Source organism: Mauremys reevesii, linkage group 7 (genome assembly GCF_016161935.1).
Source record: "Mauremys reevesii isolate NIE-2019 linkage group 7, ASM1616193v1, whole genome shotgun sequence".
NCBI classification, from domain to species: Eukaryota; Metazoa; Chordata; order Testudines; family Geoemydidae; genus Mauremys; species Mauremys reevesii.
Window position 1 is genome coordinate 8354783 of NC_052629.1, and position 8462 is coordinate 8363244.

Here is an 8462-nt window from a genome sequence, read left to right on the forward strand (position 1 = left end):
CACCTCCTACCCTACATTGTGTATATAGGCTACAAACCCACTACTCTTGCATCATGCAGACTTCCACAGCCCAAGCTGTAGACGGGCCTCCAATGTACCCACCCAGTATTTGCTAAGAACAATGGGCCTGATTCACCATTGTGTTACACTAGTGTAATAGCACTGTGTTACACGGATGCATGGAGAGTCATACCCCTCCCACTTTAACTTGCACATTCTTTCAGTTCTTTGGTGTCTAAGTTACAGCAGCTTAGACTCCTTTCTACATCAATAGAATAGGTGTAGGTAGGTTGAAAAGAACTGATTGAAATGGAGCTTTCATTGATTATCCAAGTTAACGTCACCTTATGTATCATCTCTGAATTTGGTCAATGGGCTGCAGACCTCGGCATGCCCTATTAATCAAAGCAGACTAATACATAGGATTGAGTATCAGAGGGGTAGCCGTGTTAGTCTGGATCTGTAAAAGCAGTAAAGAATCCTGTGGCACCTTATAGACTAACTGACGTTTTGCAGCATGAGTATTCACCCACGAAAGCTCATGCTGCAAAACGTCAGTTAGTCTATAAGGTGCCACAGGATTCTTTGCTGCTTTTACATAGGATTGAGTGTCCTTCCATGAAGCCAGTCATTTTATCCTCTCTTGTTCTGTTCACCTTGTGGAAATAATTGCCATTCAGCTCGAAATAATATGTTTACTCCTTGTGAATGGAGAAATATTACAAGGAACACCACTTCCTGTCATGACAAGGTGTCCTTTGGCGTACTGCCATCCATGCACTGCCCAGGCCTGACCTTGCTTAGCTACTGAGATCTGTCAGAATATCACAACTCAAGGTGCCACAGGTAGGACTGCACTCAGTTTTTACAATAGTTTTCAGTTTGCAAAGAAAGCCTTGCAAAAACCATTGTGAAAAGGCCAGTTCGTAAATCTTACAATCCAGTAGCTTAAATAAAAGAGTGACTGGATCTTTCACACATGTACCTTACATCCCACTTGTTTCATCGCTTACAACTCAAGAAAAAGGTTGCTCTGAGCTGCTTAGTTGTGCATCTAACTACATTTCGACTCACCCCATATATTAGTCTGTACTTTGTAAGTCTTTCCTTATGAAGAACTCTAGCAAAATTAGCACTGGACAGCTCTTTCTGTGTTTAATGTGAAGAAGGGCTCATCAAGAAACTATTTCAGCAATGAAGCAATTCTTTAGCAAGATTATTTTGCTTTGATCATTACAATAAGCCTTGACCATTAGGAAGAAACTGTTTGTCTAGATGGTAGGAAAAGTTAATAGCCAATAGATGGATGAAAACAGACCAAAGTTGTCCCCTCCCCTGACTCAAAGTGTTGCATCCAACATGAGGACATTCTAAATTACACGTCATCTTGACAGATAAGGAAGAATTGATCACAGAACTAAAAATTAGTGATTGCTTAGGTGCAAGTGATCATGACTTGATTACATTTGTTATGTGTAACAGAATAATGCAGAATAAAATACAAACCAGTAAAATCATTACTAATAAACTGCAGTCAATACATAGATTGGGAAGTGGTAAACAGTAAAGAGGATGCGTCAGTGATACAAAGCAATCTGTAAGCTAGGCACAAGCAAACAATATGTTTCATTATGGCCAATCATAAAGTCATACATGCAGGAACAAATAATACAGGCTATATTTACAGGATGGGGGACTCTAAATTGGGGACTTTATCCTGAAAGACTCAGGAGTCATAGTGGATAATCAATTGAATGTTAGCTCCCAGCAAAACCGGCTAATGAGATCCTATATTTACAGGATGGGGGACTCTAAATTGGGGACTTTATCCTGAAAGACTCAGGAGTCATAGTGGATAATCAATTGAACGTTAGCTCCCGTAGCAAAACCGGCTAATGAGATCCTTGGATGTATGAACAGGGGAGTCTCAAGTAACAGTACAGAGATTATATTACCTCTGTACTGGGCACTGGTACGACCACTGCTGGACTACTGTGTCCAGTTCTGGTATCCACAATTCCAGAAGGATGTTGGAAAAACTGTAAAAGGTTTCACAGAAGAGGCATGAGAATGCTTAAAGGATTGGAAAACATACTGTACAGTGACAGACGCAATGCGTGCAACGTATTTGATTATCAAAAAGAAGATTAAGGGTTGAGTTGATCATAGTCTTCAAACAGGGTTTCTAAACCCTTAGGCTGCAACCCAAAATTGATGACCAGAACATTTCAAAGGACTGAATGGCAGCTCCTGTGGCTTTGGTCCCATATGGTGGCTGGGCTTGGCTCCCACTCCAGGCACTGTGACCTCCAGATCACAGTGCTGTTCGGGTTTGGTCCAAACACCCCTCAGTCATGGTGATGAAGGAGGGGGCTGGCCAGGCCAAATTTCAGTCATGTGCTGAGTCACAAAGCCACTCACACAAATTTGGCCCAGTCAGCCCCCCGTCAGGGGACCGTGGCCAAATCTGAGTGGCACTGCAACCCCGGAGGTCACCACACCCAGAAGGGGAAGCCGAACCCAGCCAGCTCCGGAGGACCAGAGCCACAGAAGCTGCTGCTGCAGGGTGAGTGCAGGGCAGGCCCTAGCCCATTGTCAGTGGCCAGTGCAGGGTTGTTTTCTCCAGCAATCTTCCAGTACGTAGCTTGAAATGTCTCAAGCAATGAGGCTTTCACCACTTCATTTGATAGACTATGGGATTTGCCCCACTCATGAAAAATTGTCTGATTTCATTCATTTAACCATAACCCTACCATGTTGATTTCAGTGTGACTGCTCACATGAGGAAGGCAGACTGAGGCAAGTGACAGCTGCTCAAAATCAAAGCCTTATAGGCTAACTAAAAAAAATTCCCCTGAAGTTCAGCCAACATTTTCTAATTGCTTGAATCCCAGCAGCTAAGAATTCCTTTCTCTCACAGTAATTACACCATTTAAATTTTAGCACACGCAAAAAAAGACAAAATAAATTTGTGATAGTGATATTGCAAATTGAATTATTGGAAGGGAGAAAGCATCACTGGTAATAATACTGAGTACGGTTTGTCGAAAAATTTCAAACGAAACATTTTCACATCAGAAAACTGAGTTTAATTTGAAATTTTCTGCAGAAAAAGGATAGCTCTTGATGGAAATCAAAGCAAAAAACATTCTGTTTGGGGCCATGTCAACATTAATCTCTGCATCTGTCTCATGGGAGTCCAGGGTCTTTCATGCCCTGTTCTCCTCTATAGGTTATTCTCCCCAGCCAGACCGCAATTCCCTTAATGCAGTGCACTCTGTGGCTGAGCTGCTGTGGTATATCACAGGTTTCATGAACTACTGTGGTGACTCAAATGGACACAAATATAAATTTTGACCTGACCCAAAAGGAAATGCTTCAGGTCAACAAACTGAAACGGATTTGAGAATGTCAAAATATTCTGTTACAATAGCAAATGTTGCAGCAATGCATTTCAACATTTCCAAATCGATATTTTCTGTCCTACAAAAAAGTTACAGTACTTTGAATTTTCATCCCAATCCATAGTACATTTCTCATGGGGTGGAAATTCAATTTTTCTATCGTCTCTAACACTAAAGTCAAATTCTGCTTTCTTAGATCAATGAAAGTTGCATTAATATAAATGAGAGCAGAATTTGGTTCCCAATACTTAGTCCTGTAGGTCTGGAGACTTCACTACAGTCATTGATGATTTCTTGGTTCTTAAACCTATTGCTGGCTAACAAAATCCTCTTTAACTCAAACCGTCGGCTGTAGCTTGAACCCAATCATAGTTAAAAATTGATCTAAAAGGCAGGAGAAGCACAAGTCAAGAGAAGCTTCTAAACTCTTGAATTCTTATCTATTCCAGATCCAAACCCTGAATCGAGGATCATCTGACTTGGAGAGGGTTTTTCACATCCACAGTTCAGTCTATATGGTCCCCAAAAGATCCAGCTACCAACAGAATCAGTTATTTTTCTCTGTCACCAGCCAGAGTGAGACCTTGTTTCTTAATCAGACTCCATGTGTTAGAGGAAGTCCTTGTATTTTAAAATTAGATTAGTTCTGCTTTATTGAACAACCAAAGCTTATGATATTTTGTTTAATGTTCTGAAATCTTTATTACCTTAAACCATCTTACTATACAAACCTGAGGTTTCAGCAAAACTGAGGAGAATCACTGTTTATTCTGATAAATGCTTGAGTTGGCTATCCAATAAACTCTCTAATAAGTTTCAAGTTTAAGTCATCATTGGACTTTAACTCAACCAATAATATAATTTAGCCTGATGTACACCTCAGCTCTTAATCACAGCATAACAACTCCATGAAGTGCAACCATGTAAACCATGACTTTAACCATTCAGAGGACTGCAATGTGTGCTGTGTTCAAACCCTCAAAGGCTTGATCCTTGAAAGTCCTGAGCATCATCAGGTCCTGTTATTTCAAGGGCCAGTGACCACCAGTGCGATCTTAATTATTATTGTTATTTCTATTTCAGTAGCACCTAGAGCCCAGAGCCCCATTGTACTAGACACTGTGCAGAACAGAGCAAGAAACCGTTCCTTCCCCTAAGAGCTTATAACATAAATAAATAAGACAAACAGAGGATGTGAGGGGAAACAGCAGCACAGAGAGGTGATGTGACTTGTCCAGGGTCACCCATCAGGTTCGTGAGAGAGCAAGGAATAAAGCTCAGGTTTTTTGGCTCAGAGCAGTGCTCAACACTAGACCAGTGACTCCTTTCTGCTGCATAGGCAGGCTCTTCCCTGGGAAATATGGAGTGAATGCTGTGATTCATTTTTCTCGATTTTATGGAGCTATAGACCAAAGCACTTGTAATGCAGAGACGTGCATTTCATCCATATTCATCATCATCAGTCATAAAGGATAAAGTGACATAATTTAAATGGTGGTTTTACTGGCTGGCATGTTGTAACTTTCAACCAGCTCATGTTAATGCACTGAGAAGATCAGAGAATTCAACTGTATCGTTTTGCTTTTTCTTTCTAAGGCAGAACCACAATGGCCTTGATGGGAAAATAAGGTTAGAATCAGTACGATGATAAGGAGAATGATTAGTCCCATGGCAATTTATCAGTGCCAGGTAATAGAAGTAAACAGGTTAATTGCTTTTTAATCTCTAAAACCATGCTGAAATAGTTTTGGGGGTAACATATGTGTGGCATAAGTAGAATGAATGTGAGTGTAAGGTAATAGAAAGGTTTCATCAAGGATTATTTGGTATCGCCTGCAAAACCAGCCAAAAGCTTTACCACTCGTATGTAATGCAGCCATCCCAAGCTCATGCCTATGAAACCCGAATACCATTATGTACATCTGTATATGTGTATTTATAATGGGCCTGTTCCTCCGCTTGTTTACACCAGTTTTAATTCTATTGACTTCAATGAAGTCACTGCTGTTTACACCTGTGTCAGTGAGTAGAGAATCAGACCCTATAGACATAAATACAAATGCTGGGTTTTCATTTGGGTTCATTTTTAGTGTGAAAATGACAGTGGGGGAGTGGGTCAATCCTACAGGTAAAGCTCCCCATGGAAAATCCTTCTGCATGAGGACTAAACGGTAAGGCCTAGCTCTCCTTGTTTGTTAGGGAAAAGCAAGCCTGCAAATATTCTACATTGTTCCTGATCTGTATTTCAGCTAATACAATAAGTCTTGCCACTAATGCTGTGAAAAACCTTTTCATAATCACACCAGCTGCTTCTTTCTTCCATTAGAACAGCAAAAACATTTCATTTATAAGGCTGGGGGAATTCCTGGGTCAATCTAAAATATCCTTTAAAGCTCTAACAGCTACATTCCTTCCTAGTGGGAACCACATATTTCTTGGTCGCTTGCAAAACAAAAGAATTCTGCATTTGTATAACGCCTTTCATCCAACAAGCTTATTAAGGCTTTGAGATCGTTAACTAGTTACGGCTTGCAACATCCTCAGGCAAGTGATTGTGGTAGGTTTTCTATGTTATTAAAGGCAGGCCAACAAGGAAGAAAAGTCCTTGCAAAAGCTGATGAAGCACCAGATGTGTTGAACGTGACCCCATGCCTCAAATTCTAAGCAGCCACTTTTCTGAAAAGAGTGGGTGGCTTCCCTTTAACATTATTAAATGTGTCCTGCGTCGCCCGCTGCATGACACATTGCATTATATTGCATGCTCTAATGTACAGTGACACAACTGCTCAGCAGTAACGGAGATTGCCCCACTTCAGGTCACAGACAGCAGCTAGCAATTTATCCACTAGGCATAAATTGCATTTAATGGCACTTGTCGTGACTCTCACTGAATTTGACATACTGCATAACCATTACTTTATTTTCTATAAGGTCTTTTATACAAACTGTAAAATACTTCCTGGGGATGACTACAACTACAAAATTAAAATAAAAAGAGAGGGAGTAAGAACTGAAGTGGCCCAGGCAAGGAGAAAAGGTGTTTCCAGGTGAGACTTGAAAACAGGTAGGGAATCAATGAAGCAGAGAGATACAGGATACTGATGCAGAAATTTGTTCCACATGTCTCTTTTTGTTTATCCAAAAAGGCCGTGTCCAGACCATTTGCTCAAGGGCCTTATTGACTCAGATTCTCTCCTCTTGGTCTGGCCACTTTGTGTCACTCGGGTATCGCCAAGTGATAGAATCTGGCCCTAAGTTGCCAGATGGAAATTCTTCCAGTGTAGGAAGCTCTCAGCTAGCAAAAAGTGGCGCAGCTAGCTCCTACATCAACTACTCCTCCAAACTTTGGTGTTAAATATAGGAGAGGGGCATGCTCGGGGAGAAGGGAGCCTGTATGCTTTACACCAATTTACAACTGGCATACGGTCCCATAGGGACCATGGCCAGTTAGTGTAATTTAGAGCACCTCCTGAGATGCTCCAATTTATGCCATTGAGCCAGGGCTGGCACTGATCCACCATGAGACTCTAAAAAGCAGAACTTGGCCTCTGATGTTTCCCCCCTACACCATGCTTATCTTGGCAGAGGACTGCATCTGGGGCATCAGCTTGTCTCCTCCACCTTGACTAGCTTCCTATCCATCTTTAAATTCAATTCAAAAGCATTCCCACTTGGCTTTAGCATGATTTATGGACTTGATCCACGTTCTCTCTCCAACATCACATCCATCTTTTCATTTGCCTGCTCTCACCACTCTGTCAGTCTTGACTTCTACTGTCTTTTCCACACCCAAAGCATACAACACGTACATTCAGCATCCAGTGGGTTTTCCCTTAGAGGAACACAGGAACATGAAAGAACAAAAATCAAGTCTCCATGAGAGAGCACGGTGTGTGTCGTCTGCTACAGGCTGTAGCCACCCTGAGAACAGTGTGTCTGCTGAACTCTGCCCCCCACAGGCTGAACTCCTAGAAATATAATGGTGCAGTACACAGGAGACAGAGCACCCCAGATTCACACAGCACAGCCTCTTCTCTGCTCCGTTCCGGCGACATGCCAAGCAGAGAGTCACACTGTTTTACAAGTGGTGTCCCATTTATGTGGAATCCTTATTCCTCCCAGAGTAAGCTTTCTACCATTCAGGCCTAATGTTGGCAGCATGGCATGATGACATCACTTGAAAAGGGCCTAAGCGTGCTGAATCTGCCAGTTTCAAATGTCATACGGTGATGTTTCATTATTCCTGAGAATCATTTTGGGACCCGAGAACAGCGCCTCAGAACTCCTTGCCTTTTGTGAAATCATCCCTTTAAAATCTGAACAACCCAGGAAACACTGGGTCAGAAGACCACTCCATCCAAGCTCTTGTGTCCCTTCCCCTCTTTAAATGTTGCCTAACAACCTTCCTTTCCATTTTGCTTAGGAAGAATGCTAGGTAAAAATGAATTGCTTTAGACATTAGTGAGCTTTTCATCTTCTTGATGATGATGATGATTTCCTGTAGCTATTGAATGCTCCTGGAATGTGATTGAAGGCTATCATTAAAATGAAACACTAGATAACTCAGACAATCACATAGGTATAAGCTCACAGACATGTTTGGCTATAAGTGAAATGATTGAGTTTTAAGTTATCATAATGAATATTCGACCCCATGGGGATCTTTCCTGGTGAATTATGGGACACTGTCAACCTATTAATTACCATTGCTGTTTGTACTGTAATGGTGCTCAGAGGCCCCGGTCAGGGAATCGGGCCTTACTGTGCTTGGCCCTGTATTAGCACGTAGCAGAAAGATGGCCCATGCCCCAAAGACTTTGTCTTCTGAGTTGAAGGTCAAAATTTAAATTTTGTAAAAATAATAATAATAATAAGTTGGAGTTATTAAACTTCCCATGAATTGAAATAGGTTTTGTGAGTGAGTTTATTTCTGGATGAGGGATAGAAAGTGGGGTGCAAACATTCTGCTGCATTCTCGGAACCCACACACTCACCAGCACTGCAGCTGCATGGCAGGCAGGAAGTGACACTGACTATTAACAATTACCACACAGGTGG